Below are 16,156 nucleotides of genomic sequence, written 5' to 3'. Positions count from 1 at the left end.
ACATTTGCCAAATGAATTGAACAGTTCTTCTTTTGCATCTAATGTGATGTCCGGTATTTCTCCAACTAAAGTTGCCAGTGTAATATCAGAACATAATATGATTATAGGTGCTACCTAATTTACGGGCAAAAGCTTTTTAAGTTTTTTTGATAACCATGTATTTTTAATAAATATATGGACATGATTGTGTTCAAAATATTATAATTGTTGCAATAATTAAGTAATGCATCCAAAAAATTCAATCTTAAAACGAGTTACATGTTCCAAGCTTAAAGATCTAGCATCTTATATTGTTTTTGTTTTCTAGCCACAGGAGTTTATAGCTGGTTCGGTGTCTGTGGTATAGTGGATGGGGTGTCTGCTAACTGGCTTAGTCACTGGGAGGTCTCTGTATTAATCCCTTAAGTGGGAGCATTCTTTAGATAACCCTAAAGATATACTATGGCATACCATTTGGGTTGAAAGTCAAGAAGACCTACAAGTTAAAAATAGAAATGTACGTCGAAGTAAAATAATTGTACGTCGACATAAATATGAAATACACTTTGAAGTATATATTTGTAAGTCAAAGTACAATTTGTACTTCGACATACATGTTTGTACTTCGACGTACACAATTTCTGAACAGCCAATCAAAACACTAGTCTCTTGAGCCGCTTTTCCTTCAGATTTATTCATAATAAATGTTTAAAGGGGCCTTTCCACAGATTTTGGCATTTTTTTAACTTATTCATTAAATGCTTTATATCGATAAATGTAAACATTGGATCGTAAAAGCTCCAGTAAAAAATCAAGAATAAAATTAAAAAAAGGAAAAGAACATTGCCCAGAACAGGTTTCGAACCAGTGACCCCTGGAGTCCTGCCAGAGTCCTGAAGTAAAAACGCTCTAGCCTACTGAGCTATTCCGCCGAGTACACGTACTTGACGTATTTTATACCTTATATAAGCAATCTTCGTAGTTTCACAAAATTTAACGACAAAAACAGAACTCTCCAAATTATTCAATCGTTTCGCGTTGCAACGCTTTATAATTTTTAGGTTTTAAAATCGTCAAAAGATGCATATAATGGCTATATTAGACCATGGTTAATGTTCAGTATTACTGTTTCCTCACAATTATCATAACTAAAACGAAAATTTGCGAATCTGAAACAACTTTTTTCAATTTTGTCAATTTACCAAAGCGTGAAAAGATCCCTTTAAAATCTCTTTTTTAATTGAGGACAAAACGAATAAAAATATCAGAATGGCAAAAAAAAAACACATAGAAGTTTCAAGTATTTAATGCATTGAAATAGATTATATACACATTTGAAGAAGATTCAATTGTTACCTTTTTAAAATTAAAATTATTCAGCATATTGTGAGTATTTATTGATCATGCGGGCGGAGTATCACGACCGTCCAGCGCATTACTGTGTAGGAAATTCCCAACGGTAACCAAACAGTTACCAAGCATTAACGGGATAAATAATGTATTATAACCTCCCCGTTGGTCGTATTTTGTGATACCCATAACTTGCATAAGTCAGAGGTTAATTCCGCCACGCCAGGTCAATAAATAACACAATATCTACGAGTTAGCGGTCGATAGTCGCATAATTTGGTATAAATTATAATAATAATAATGTTTAGTAAATACGCACATCATCTATGAGTAAGCGGTCGATAGTCGCATAATTCGGTATAAATAATAATAATAATAATGTTCAATGTCAAATATCTCTAAAAGCAACAGACGTAAGGTGTCTTCTGATTGGCAAACACTCAAGGGTCGGTGAAAATTGTACGTCGAAGTACATTTCTCGTTCTACCTAGTAGGTCTTGTAGACTTTCGACGTCATGTTACGTCATATAGACACTAAGTACTGGTCCTACCCAGGAAACAGTTTGTTTCATCAAATGTCTCAATTCAACTTGACAGCTTGCTAAAGCAGTTGCATTTAGCATACAGTACACTGATTTAACATAATCAAAATCATGTGATGTGTCAAATCAGTTTTGATTGACAAATTTGACAGGATTTTTGTTAATCCAGTAAGTTTTAGACTGTCAAATAACACACACTGCGTATTGAAAGCCATACCTGGAGCTTTCGTCTGTATATCACTGACTTCATCAGAAGAATGATTTCTACTGTTGGGAAACGTTAACACCACTAATTGTCTTCTTATTTATTATCAATGTATAATTATGTGTAACAGCATAATAACATACTTGTTTCGCAATTAAAATATTTAATAAATACAGGTATCTTGCTGGTTTCTAATTTTCTTTCGCAAACAATTGTTGAATAGTTTAAATTGTGTCGCCACTAAAAAACTAGCCATTTTGTAGCAATTATAAAATCACAGTCTAAATTGCAAACACATAGCTCTATAGTTACAATTTGAATGCAAATATTAGAATGCATCATGTTATATCATCCATATTTTTTTTATTTAAACATTCAAATAACACATAACACAGTACATATGTAAAAAGGTATGTGGTATTGTGTGGAGATACAAAACTCTTATTTGCACATAAAATAATAGTTACAAAATAAGTAAAACTAAAACACTGTCATCAACCTACATTTCAAGAATATTTACGTTTATGAAATTACAAAGTGGTTTTATTGTATTACCTTTTACAAAATTAACATTGCTGGTTTTGTACTAGCCAGAAAACATTTATCATGGATTAATAAGTAACAACCAATTTATTAATTACACAATAGAACGGAAATTCCACTATGCATTTACTAAACAAGCTATTTGCTACTGTTAAGAATTACACTATCTTACTTAAAATGATCACAGGTACTTAGTGCTTGTACATACTTGTGGTAAGTTTTGTATTACTAGTTTGACAATTATCGGCAGACACTTGTCGATATACAGGCAAAATTTGCATGGGAACTTTCATATTTTTTTCAGCATAATTGCCTTCAAATTGTTAATTTAACAACCCTTTGACATTGTTTGCACATCTGATCTTATTATACCATAGCTGATTTTTGTTTATAGATAGACATATATATAGACTTTTCAAAGTTCTATAAAAGTTCACACATGTTCCATCCAAGTAAACAAACAGAACCAATAAAGATCACCACAGATAATAACTGTGTGTATAGCTTGGAAATTTTGATAGTTCAGGTATCCCTCCTTTGTTGATTTCTGTAAACCAAAACTGTCAGTTTTGCTGGATATAATGGCTTTTATGATGCCCAGCTCTTGCCTTGGCAGAACAGCTTCTAAAAACGGAAAACCAACAAATATCTAAAAATTTGATCAATAATGCAGACAATTTATAAATGTCTTGTTTTTTGTTGATTTCGAATCTGGAAGATTTTTAAGGTAAGATTGTGGTACGAAAATCCAACGGTATCGGATTTTGTGGTTTTAGGCCTAAACTAATTTTAGTGTATGTAACCTTTCGGGATATCTCGGTAAAGTGAGAGCAGACGAGGGGTAAATACTTCAAAAATTAAAGCTAACAGACTAAAAAGTTAGATCGGAATATCTTTAAATTTTGTGTATAAATGTGTTTCTGGTGGATAACAACGACAACGTACCAGAATATTGCTCATGGTCACACGTAAAACTTCTTTCCGAGAGCGAATGGAAAATGCGTCACAAATTCTGACAAATAAACAGTAGGGTGTCGTTATTGAAATACCGCGAGAATACTGGAAGAATAGAGATGCCAACTATAATGTTTAAAACAAATAATTTTTTAACAAGCATTTGTGATTTGTCAGGATAATAATAACAATCACTCTGGATCAGCAGACGATTTATTTCATAAATCAATCTCTGGGTTAATGGTCGCCATCTTTCGAACTACTTTCAAAAGTACAACAACAACAATAACAGTAGAAGACAATTTTAATTGCGAAAAGTTGAACAATTGAGTACATGTGTCACGGTTGTTGAGTGAAATAGTGTTATTTTCAACTGTGTATGAAGCATGTGAACTGGTAGTGGAATAACCGAATTGTTGGTGGAAATGGAATTTAGAAATATATCTAATAGTAATAATTCATCATCGTGTAGAATAATCATCAGCATCATTTCTGTGGAGCATTGCACTATTAAAAAAACAAGTGTTTCATAGATATGGTGCTTTTGACATAGTTCACTTACCATCAAGACTGAAATGATTCATGCACACAGGTAAAGTAAATAATTGAATTTGTGCAGAATGTTTATTTTTTACAAATTATTATTTAATTTGACCAATTTATTTTAGATTGATTGCACCGAAACTCAAAGTCTAAAGCTTAGTAAGACACTTAAGCCAGTTTTCTGAGAAGAAACAATACTTGTTCAGAGTATAGCAGGCTCATGCGGCCTCTGGTTTATTTATTTGGCCTCGGCCTTTAACCTGGGTCGCTTTGATTTCAGGTGTTTAGCCCCCATATCAACAAGGCTCTCGACCCTATATGTAGTTATTCATATTGTTTAAAGATTTTGAGAACCCTCACTCGGTGCCAGTGGGGATAAAACAGGGACTTTCTTATAGCTAGATGAATGCATCAAATATGCCAGCACAGGGTTCGCCAAAACTTGAAAAATCTGTCAGTCATTCGGACTGACAGACATGAAATTTTTGTCAGTCCGAATCAGTTTCTGTCAGTCCCACTGTCCGACTAAACTATAACAGCAAAACACAACGAAAGAGAGTACCTTTTTGATGTTTATTTGTTTTGATCACATTAAAATACAATAAAAACATGTTCAAAGTCGATATAATTAAACAATTATTATATTAATACTAAACCACATATAAACCAAAGGTATTCTTTTAAGACTTCTTTTTTTCAAACTGTTTTTAGCCTGCACAGCTTTACAAATCCGTGTTCTTGAAAAGTTAGGGTGACATCCAATCAAGTTTGACTTAATTGCACACACCCATTCAGACTTCTTTGGATGACTTCAATTTCTGTTTATTAGCCGATTTCACAAGTTCTAAAATAACACCTATTGTTAAAATATTTTCTCTTAGCTGAGGTGGTTGATTTCCAGGTTCAATTAAATGAATGTCTTTCACTCCTATTTCTTGATAGAAAGGCCCATGATAATTACCACCATCCATTCTTGTTGTCTGAAATAACACAAAACATATTGCTACAAACTATCAACAACAAATCAAAACATAAATATCCCTATGTCCGAATTTTAAAATATCCGAAATATAGTACATCGGGTGAAAAATCTAATTTTGATTTCAGAAATTGTTGGTGGGTAAATTAAAATATATCCTTCCCAGAAAAATATAATAATGAAACTATTTAACAGAAATGCTCACAAATGCCTGTTGAAACTAGTTTTCATGCGGTTTTTGTTGTGGAGAAATTAAATGGAACAAATAAAATGGCGGACGCATTCGGTTGCTTTTTTTAACAAAGACCGTTGATTTTGAACTCGCATGTGATAGTCAATTCTAATCCAACTTTAGACATCAAAACATCAAAATGAAGGTAAGAAAAAAGGATTTTGACAGAAGTTGAACAAAAAGCATTTACCTTTTATTAATCCAATAGCATATTATACACTTTTAGTGATCTTTTTGAAACCATTTTTCATCCGATTGTGTCGGTCAGTCGGACCGATTATCTTAAATCACTTGTCGGTCCTTAGAAAAATTTGCCGGTCAGGACCGGCGGACCGACGGTTTTGGCGAACCCTGCAGCAACACTTTATAATCAATAACTTTATAATTGATGATTCTGTTCTTTTAACTACATTACTCATTTACCAAAACAATGTGAAAAACATTTTTATGCCCCAAAAGGAGGGCATATAGTGATCGCACTGTCCGTCTGTCTATCCATCACACTTTGCATTTAGGTTTCGAAAAAATGCTCATAACTTCTATGTCGCTTCAGATGTAACATTCATATTTGGTATGCATGTGCATATGGACAAGGCCTTCCCATACACACACAAATTTTGACCCCTTTGACCTTGAACTTAGGGTCGGCTTTTAGGTTTTGAAAAATGCTCATAACTTCTATTAAAGCGTTTATCGGGGGCGTATGTCATCCTACGGAGACAGCTCTTGTTTTTGCTACTGTCCTCTGCACAAACCATGATATATCTGCATATATGCCTCCAACCAAATCAGTAAAACTATTTGTCACTTAATTACAGTAAACTTATTGCATGTTAACTTTTCAACAATATATATATACATGTATATATAATTATATATAACAGATCTTGAAAAAAACTCACATCAAACTTCAAATTGTTTTAGTAAATTATAGGCTTTAATTGGTATTGTGACATTGACACCACTCATGCATGCGACTAAACAATTATACAACTATGGAGCACATTATTTATGAGAAATTCCAATACATCAACATATCGTCTCAGATTTAAGGCAGATAATCTAGTGCTTTTTTGCTGCCATTTTTACTATTACACATTTTTTCATTTTATGTTATGATGCATTGATCTTGTTTCTAAATTAACCAAGCAATCATGTTAAACTTTTGAAGAAAGATGTTGTCTGATAAATATAGAAAATATAATCACTACAAAGTGAACAAAATTCAGTTGAATACTGTGACCAACAAAGATTTGCCAAAGAGCAATTCAGATCATGATTTAAATTAAATACAAGTAATATGAAAGTCTGCCTATTGGATCCCAGTTAAGACTTATTTGTCAAATCTGCTCATTAATTTTCCCTTAGCCATGTAGAATTGGGGACTAAATACCATCAAGTCATGTAAAAAGGAGCAGGGTATAGCACGCTGCTATTGATCTCTTGAGCTTTCACATGAATTTTACGGGTAATTTTCATACAACAAATGATATTATGTAGTGTAATGATAAAGCATTATGAGCACAAATTATATCTCTTACTAGTGGTGCAAAAATCATTTAAGTGTCACATTTTAAAAGAAAATTTATATAAAAAGGTATTATTAATTGTTAAAACGTTATAAAAGGTTATTTCAATTCACTAAAGCATTTAATTACAAGAACAAGTGCATTTTATGTCCATTACAATACATGTAACAGTATTGGCATTGTATTTATCTGCATTTGATGTGCATTTAATACACTTAAAAATGCAGACAAGACACACTTCTAACAGAAACAAATGTATTTTTTTCTGCATTTTTCCAGCATTAATACTCTTCAAGTGTATTTTTATCATCCCAAATACACTTTACCAGGAAAAAGGTATGTTAAAATGCATTTTTAGTTTGTTTTAAGTATATTTTCAAATGCATTAAGACACTCTTTTCCATTGCAAAAAATGTTGAACAAAAACTTGAAAATATTTAATATACTAAAGTGTAGTAATAATTAAAGTTTTGTATGAGCATCAAAAACAGTGTCAAATTCATACCAGTGCCTATTTAGTAGCAGTAGGCCTTATATGGTCTACTTGTGGTAGAAATAATGCATTTTGTATAATACAACATACATAAATTAAAAAATATAGCTGCCCATACAGTTCAATACAATGTTCAATTAACTACACTATGCAAAGTTGAAATATGACATCAAGCTTGGAATAATCTTTTCAATAATGAATAATATGCTGTTTTAATTTATAAGTGAAATAGACACTTGCATATAAAAACTGATTTTAAATCAAAACTAAATGTTTAATTTGATTTTTAGGTCCTGTGTCCATCGTGCATCCATGCATAAACTTTTCCTTTAAACATCTTCTCCTAAACTACTGGTCCAATTCTGATGAAATTTCTTATGAATGTTCCTGGGGTGTACCTCTTTCAAATTTGTTCAAATTATGCCCCTGGGGTCAAATTTGACTCTGCCCTGGGGGTCACAAAATTGAAAATTTGCTTAAATAAGGCCTATTTTGTGAAAACTTTCAAAATCTCCCGTCCATAACCATCGGGCCTAGGGCTATCAAATTTGGTATGTAGAGACATCTAATAGTCCTCTACCAATTTGTTCAAATTATACCCCTGGGGTCAAATTTGACCCTGCCCCGGGGGTCACAAAATTGAACATATGCTTATATAGGGTATATTTTGTGAAAACTTTACAAATCTTCTCGTCCATAACCATTGGGCCTAGGGCTACCAAATTTGGTATGTAGTGTCATCTTATAGTCCTCTACCAAATTTGTTCAAATTATGCCCCTGAGGTCAAGTTTGACCCTGCCCCGAGGGTCACAAAATTGAACATATGCTTATATAAGGCCTATTTTGTGAAAACTTCAAAAAATTTCTTGTCAATAACAATCCGGCCTAGGGCTATCAAATTTGGTATAAAGTGACATCTAATAGTCCTCTGCCAAATTTGTTCAAATTTAATCCCTAGGGTCAAATTTGACCCTGCCCCGGGGGTCACAAAATTGAACATATGCTTATATAATGCCTATTTTGTGATAACTTAAAAAAATCTTGTCCATAACCATTAGGCCTAGGGCTACACAATTTGGTATGTAGTGACATTGTATAGTCCTCTACTTAGTTTGTTCAAATTATGCCCCAGGGGTCAAATTTGACCCTGCCCTGGGGGCCACAAAATCAATTATATGCTTATATAGTGCCTATTTTGTGAAAATTTTAAAACTCTTCTTGTCCTTAACCATAAGGCATAGGGCTACCAAATTTGGTATGTAGTGACATGTTATAGTTCTCCACCAAGTTTGTTCAAATTATGCCCCTTGGGTCAAATTTGACCCTGCCCGGGGTCACAAAACTGAACATACGCTTATATGGGGCCTATTTTGTGAAAACTTTAAAAATCTTGTTGTCCATAACCATTGGGCCTAGGGCTACCAAATTTGGTATGTAGTGACATCTAATAAACCTCTACCAAATTTGTTCAAATAATGCCTCTGGGGTCAACTTTGACCCTGCCCCGGGGGGTCACAAAATTGAATAAACGCTTTGAAAGCGCCTATTTTGTGAAATCTTTAAAAATCTTCTTGTCGAAAACCATTTGGACTATGGCTACCAAATTTGGTATGCAGTAACATCTTATAGTCCTCTACCAAGTTTGTTCAAATTATGTCCTTTGGGTCAAATTTGATCCTGACACGCATGTCACAAAATTGAACATTATATACGCTTATATCTTGCTTATTTTGTGAAACTTTAAAAATATTCTTGTCCTAAACTCTAGGGCTACCACATTTTGTATGTAGTGAGATATAGTAGTCCTCTACAAAGTTTTCTCAAATTATACCCCTGGGGTTAAATTTGACCCAGCTCAGAAGGTCACAAAAGTGTACATGTGCTTAAATAGGGCCTATATTTAAGTATTTGCACATGCAGAGAAATTTGTTTCAGCCTTTTTTCAGCAGTGGAGTGATACAGGGCCATCATGGCCCTCTTGTTTAAATACTCAAAAAATGAAACCGTGTTCATGCTTGCATGAACACAGTTTATAAATGCTGTCAGAATAATAAAATATGCAATTACTATAAATACAAATGCCAGGGAAAAGTGCTTTTTGTACTAAAAAATTCGAATGAATATTACAATAATACATTTTGAATACTTTAGTATGTAATTAACAGTTTTTGTCTGAGAAAATCACTAAATTTTATATATTTATTCAAATTCACATAAATCATATTTCAAAAACACATCATTACTTCAAATCCTTTCACACAATACTGAAAAAAATGCACAGTTTCTGATTGTTATTGATTCTTTATTAATTTATACATGTACCATTTTTTAATCTTGATGCATCCTCAATTGTATAATGCACATCTTAATCTGTTTTAACAATTATAATATAAAGATTAAGGCTGACTCAGTAAAAAAATAATCCATGATTTCTGCAGTACTTGCAGACAAAATAGGAATACTGCTGTGATATTATCTATCTATCTAATGGGATATTAATTTGGCTTTAATAGAAAAAAATCAAAGCATACACATGTATAATATGTGTATGTATATATTAGTTAAACTTAAATTGATTGACCATCGATAAAAGATATTATAATATATGTATGTATATATATATATCCTTGTAAAACTAAAAATTAAATATGTATGTTTCTATTACATCATTTAGGACTTTTATTTTCAGACAAAGTAGAGTGAAGCTTAAAACAGTATCCAATTGTAACAGTCAATTTTGGGAAAATCAACCTTATAATTATTTTCTCTGTTGGCCAATGTCATAATTGGTATAAAATGTATATTGAACTGGAAGTTTTCTTTATTTTAAATGATAACATTTTCTTGGTCAGCCATAATTGTCACAATCAAGTGGTCTTTTTACACTGTAGTTTTCTCACTGACTATGGGTTTGTTCTGAGAATGAGCCACACAAAGTATCGTTGGGGAGATGAGTTGTCAATTTTATGTTTATCAGTCTTTCATAATCCAGTATACCTGTAAAAAGGGAATTTGTAACTAATAATCACACAATATACACAATTAAAATTGTATGCATTTAGATTTATTTAGTACTGCACATTAATCATTTTCCAAAAATATGTAGCAACATTACATTATATAATGCTGCAATACTAAAGTAATTTACTAATTAAAGGTCGCTGATGTGTAATGGATGTGGTGTCCACCTAATGATCTGGAGGTCACTGGTTTGATCCCCAGTGTGGGAGCATTCTTAAGAAATCTCCAAGAGACACCCAAGTACTGGTTCTAGGCCCAGGAAACGAACTCAAGAGCATTTCAAATACATGTACGTAGTTAGTACTTTAAATTTAATCGAAATAAAAAAGGGTTAAAACTAACAACTGAAACCCTTATTAATACATTTTATTTTGAATCAAGCAAATGTGCAAATTCATTTAAAATAATGAGTAAAATTTAAAAATTCTACTTTAAAGTAATCATGATAATTTAGATCATTTTCAGAATATTTAATGATGATAATGATACAATTATATATTCCCTAAATGATAAAAATAAAACATGTAATGTTAATTTATGAAAAAAAAACGTTTTAATTTTATCAATATCATTGTAATTACAACTAGATACAGGCAATTAGATCAGAAACGTGCATTAATTATATTAACCCATTCATGCCTAGCGTCCTGAAAAAAAGGACATTGCAAACAGCGTAGACCCAGATGAGACGCCGCATAATGCGGCGTCTCATCTGGGTCTGCGCTGTTTGCTTAAAGAAATTTCTGTAAGAAATATTCTAAATATAGAAATAAATATACCAGACACCCCTACTTTTGGAAATAAATTGATCCAATTTAGAAGGATGGGAGAGTCCACTGGGCATAAATGGGTTAATGAACAACCCAGAGATTTGTAGTGATTTATGGTCACTATTTGATTAACGTTCTATACATGACCTGTCATAAAAGGTATTTTTTAGCCAGTACTACAATCGGCAATGATAGTCTGTATTGCATACATATTCCAACGTCTATTATCGATTCGCTTCCTCAAACTGAACAAATATTTAATGTTTACATCGCGAAACGTAATGCATCCAGTTTCACTTTCGGTTTGGTTGGTTTTGTAAACACCGTAATTTCATCTTAAAAATTGGATGATAGGGTGATTAAATAATAATGGAAAAGTAAATCACTTGGATTATAGGTCAAAATGCAACACAAATGGACGTTAATAGTGCTCTTAATATCAAAGTTTCGGTAAAAAGGTTGGCGCTAGTTCAACGCGCACGTATACAGCCTCATAACAATAGACTGACAACCTTTTGGGTAGTAAAGTAGTAATACAAGGCAATATCTTACGGAGGAATCCGAGATAGCCGATGTATCACGATTGTAATAACAATAAGATATCGAAAAGATCAAAGCAAATAAATTCGACAGAAATCTGAGATTCGGCAATATATTAAAGACGGGTGATGTTCACCTAAATTGTGTTTGGTAAAGACTGTCACTATATGTAGTGAACCAGTCTTCGGCTTATTCCCACTGAAGAAGAGCATTCAGGGGAGATAATTGAGTAATGACTTAATTCTGGAACGGTTGCGAAAAAAAACAACAAATAATGCGAGAATATTTAGTGCAATTCGCTACACAATTATGATGTCATTGATATAATTTTTCCTGAAGTATGTATTTACATGTGATTTAGCATATGTCAAAGTGTTTTTGATTTGTTCAAGGTCATCAATAGCATCGCGAAAATATATGTCGCGTGGCAATTTTTTTTGAGACGCATATATGGTTTTCTTATGTAATTTTATGGTCTAAATTTCCATATGTATGAACGGTCAACGCCCGCTTCGCGGTCTTTTGCCCGTAATATATTATTTCTATGTAATATTTCTTCCGTTCTGTGTTGAAGCCTTGCTCTTTCTTGTGCGTATTTTGAACAGTCAAATATGAAGTGTTTTATAGTTTCTGGTGTCCGACACACCGCACACTCTACATCATCATTGTTTTTTTTTTACCAGTGAGCTTTTAAACGAGTATGTCCACAAATAATTGATTCACAACATTGATTTTTTTTCTTTTATTTTCTCCAACGCAAGCTCTGCGTCCTGGCTTTTGCATGTACTCTTGGATTTTTGTAGTTTTTTCTGAATTCAGATATTGAACTTCACATTTTTGTATTGATTTTGTTTTCATTAAATTAATTACTTTTGCATCTTTCTTTTCATAATTTTGCTTGTCTGGTTTTGAAGTCATGATTTCTGTTGCTGCTAGTTTAGCCTGTTGATCTGCCAATTCATTGCCTTGAATATTTTTATGTCCTGGTATCCAGTGTACTTCAACAGTATTTCCTCGTGCTTCAATGTTTTTTAGTTTAAGCTTGATATTTAGTATAATTTCAATGTTTCTTGTTGGAATTTCACATGAAAAAGACGTTATTATTGCTGCCTGGCAATCTGTGAAGATATGCATTTTCCTGTTTGTAATGTCCTGTAATTCATCTACAAAGTTTAATCCTATTTTTATTCCCACTAATTCACCCGTGTAGTAGTTAGAAATTTTTGAAACACCCTGCTTTAGAAGTATTGGGCTACACATATACCCATTTAAATAAATTACTGCTCCGGCTCCTGTCGGTCCTGGATTGCCCATTGTCGATCCATCTGTGAATATTAATATTTCATTATTTGAGCACCTATGTAAGATTTCACTTATATTTTTCATTTGATGATCTTTGTTTAATTTGAAGTCCTCAATGTTCACTTTTTCATTTGTTCTCGAAAGTCCCATGTATTCTTTCTTGTATTCAAACTCTTTTTCAATACATTCGAATTGCACATTTACTTTGTGTTCTATAAATCTGCTCATTAGTATGGAATAAAGGGTAGGTTTGTTACTGTATTGTGTTGGATTTGAAAGCCATCTATCAAAATCTTGCCTTAAAGTGTCATTTTCTCTTTTTGCTGCAATTCTAACCACCTCTTCTGACTGTCTTAACTTTAAATGTATATTTATTGGAATGGTGTTAGTTAGTATTTCCAATGTTTCTGTGCTTAAACATTCACTGGCTTTAAGCATTGCACTCCTTTGTACTGTGCAAAATTGTTGTGTTGCTTTGTCTGTAGCTGTGGCTAAAAATGACGCACCATAATCCATAATAGGACGCACTAAGGATTTATACAGTTTCATATAGATTTATTGACTGCATCCATGGTTGTTGTCTACAAATTTATCCATACTGTGTAAAGCATTAAATCCTTGAGTAGTTTTTTCTTCAATGTGTTTTTCAAAGTTTAGTAAGCTATCAAAAGTAATTCCTAGGATTTTGTTTGTGTTTTACTATTGTTAGTTCATTTGAGTTGAAATTAAGTTTGTCTGTGGCTTGAGCTCCTTTCCTACCAATAGGACTGTTGTTTTATCTGGGGCTATGCTCATGTTCCATTTTTTGCACCATTGGTTGATTTTCTCCAAATCTGTATTTGTAGATTGTATGGCCTTGTTGATATCTGTATCACTGTTGTAGAGACAAGCATCGTCTGCAAATTCTATGTGCTGGCAAAGCACATTTGTCATACTGTCACTTGTATATAGGTTGCAGAGAGTTGGACTAAGTACAGAACATTGAGGGATGCCTATTTTTGATGTCATTACTTGTGATTTAAATTTATTGATTTTTAGGTAAAATTTTCTATCTGTTATAAATTCTTTTAAATAAATCCACAGTCTTCCTCCAATGTTGTTTTCTTGAGCTTTTTTCAACAGACCCGCCCTCCAAACTCTTTCAAAGCACGACTCAAAATCGATTGTCACTAATACGGTATTTTCAGATTTTCCCATGTTTTCTTGTATATTGTTCACCATTTTAAGAACTGCCTGTGTGCACGACCTTTTTTTTCTGTACGCATATTGAGTATCGGAAAACACATTTTCAGATTCCTGCTTCCAGGTGAGCCTTAGTTTGATGATTTTTTCCATGAGTTTTCCAATCACGCTACCCAGCGTAATAGGTCTATATGATTTGGCTTGATTGTAGTTGTCCTTGTTTGGTTTAGGCAGCATAACTTTTGGATCTAATTTAAAACCGTCTGGCAATTAACCTTGCTCCCAACATCTCTGAAAAAGAAAATGAAGACCCAAGCACATCTGTTTACCTCCCTTAGTTATCATTGTACCCAAAATTTGTTCTTCTGGACTTGGAGCGCTTAGTTTATTCATATCTTTAATTACCTCTTCTACTTCTTTTATTGTTATATCACTTTCCTCAACCTCTGTTGTTGTTTGTGTTAATTTTTGCCTTTCTGTTTCTTCTATTTGTTTGACGTATTGTTCCACTTGCTCATACCACTCTGGTAATTGATCTTTAACTGCCAACTTTTCTTGACCATATAGAATTTTCATCTCTTTGTAGATATCTTCAGCATCAACTGCCAAAGAATTATCATTTCTTAATATTGGTTGAATCACTGGTTTAGTGTAATTATTTCTCGTTTTGTTTATAAGAGACCAAAATTTATCTGGCTGTTTTGGATCTAATTCTTTAGATAAATTTTCTAAGTACATCTGTCTGAATTTTTCAACAGCCTGTACAAACTGTTCTCTACATTGGGTAAGTTTCCTTTGGTTACTGGGATCTGATCTTTTCTCAAAGTTCCTCTTGCATTTTTTGAATTTATTTCTTAACTCTGTCAGTTCCGTTGTCCAGTACCCTTTGCTATGTTTACAAATAATTTTTTTTCCAGTATTTCTTCAGCACCATTTGTTATGGTTTCCACTAAAGAGTTGTAAATGATGTTTACATCTGTATCTGTTGTGTGTTTTTCAATCCACTCTTGAATATTTTCATTGCAGCAATGTTTCCATTTTAACCAGTCAGTGTTCTTAAAGTCTCATCTTGACTCTGCTTTCCAGCTTTCCTTCTCTCCCATTTCAAACACTATAAGTTTATGGTCTGTGTTAAGATAGGCCTCCTCTTGCACTTTCCAGTTTTTGATCTTGTTAACTAATGTGTTAGAAATAATAGTTTAATCGATAATGTGGTCCTTTCTGGTGCATGTTGCATTATTTGTCACGGTTAGTTCTTTTCCTTGTAAGTATTCATGTAAAAGGCATCCTAGTTTATTATTGTTCTTATCTTGCCAATACATGTGATGTGCATTAAATTCTTTTCAATATGCTCTATTGTATTGAAAAGTTTTTTCATCATTTCACCATTCTCTGGCGGAATGTATATAGATCCTATTATGAAACTGTGATTTTCTGCATAAATTTCGCATCACACTGCCTCAATGTCACAGGATCTTAAATCTTTTCTTTCAAAAACTTTGAAACTTTTGTCAATCATGAGTCCCACACCACCTCCTTGATTAAATCTTCTTTCATTAGTAAACCAGTGCCATTTTCTTTTTATATTTTCTTTTATTTCTCTACCAGTATGCCAACTTTCTGATAATGCACAAATTTAAATTGATTCCGATTTCATAATTCCTTCAATAAAACTAAATGAGGTATTTATTGACCGAACATTTGCTTGAGCTATTTTCATTTTGTAAATTATATATCTTTTTGTAAATGTAAACAATAATGAAAATGATAATATAAAATAAAAGATTTACACCACAAATAAATAAATAATAAGCAAATAAATTATTTCAATAATCTAATGTCTGTTGATAAGTTTTTGTCTCCAGCTGAGGTACACTGTGCACTCCCTGTGACTGGCTGGGTGGTTTCCTGAGCAGTTAGCATACTTTTTAATGAAGAAGAAACTTTCCCTCGTGAGATTCTTCACACTGTTCACTGATTGTATTATTTGT

The sequence above is a fragment of the Dreissena polymorpha genome, chromosome 15 (assembly GCF_020536995.1).
Source record: "Dreissena polymorpha isolate Duluth1 chromosome 15, UMN_Dpol_1.0, whole genome shotgun sequence".
NCBI classification, from domain to species: Eukaryota; Metazoa; Mollusca; class Bivalvia; order Myida; family Dreissenidae; genus Dreissena; species Dreissena polymorpha.
Note: the sequence above shows the minus strand (reverse complement) of the source record.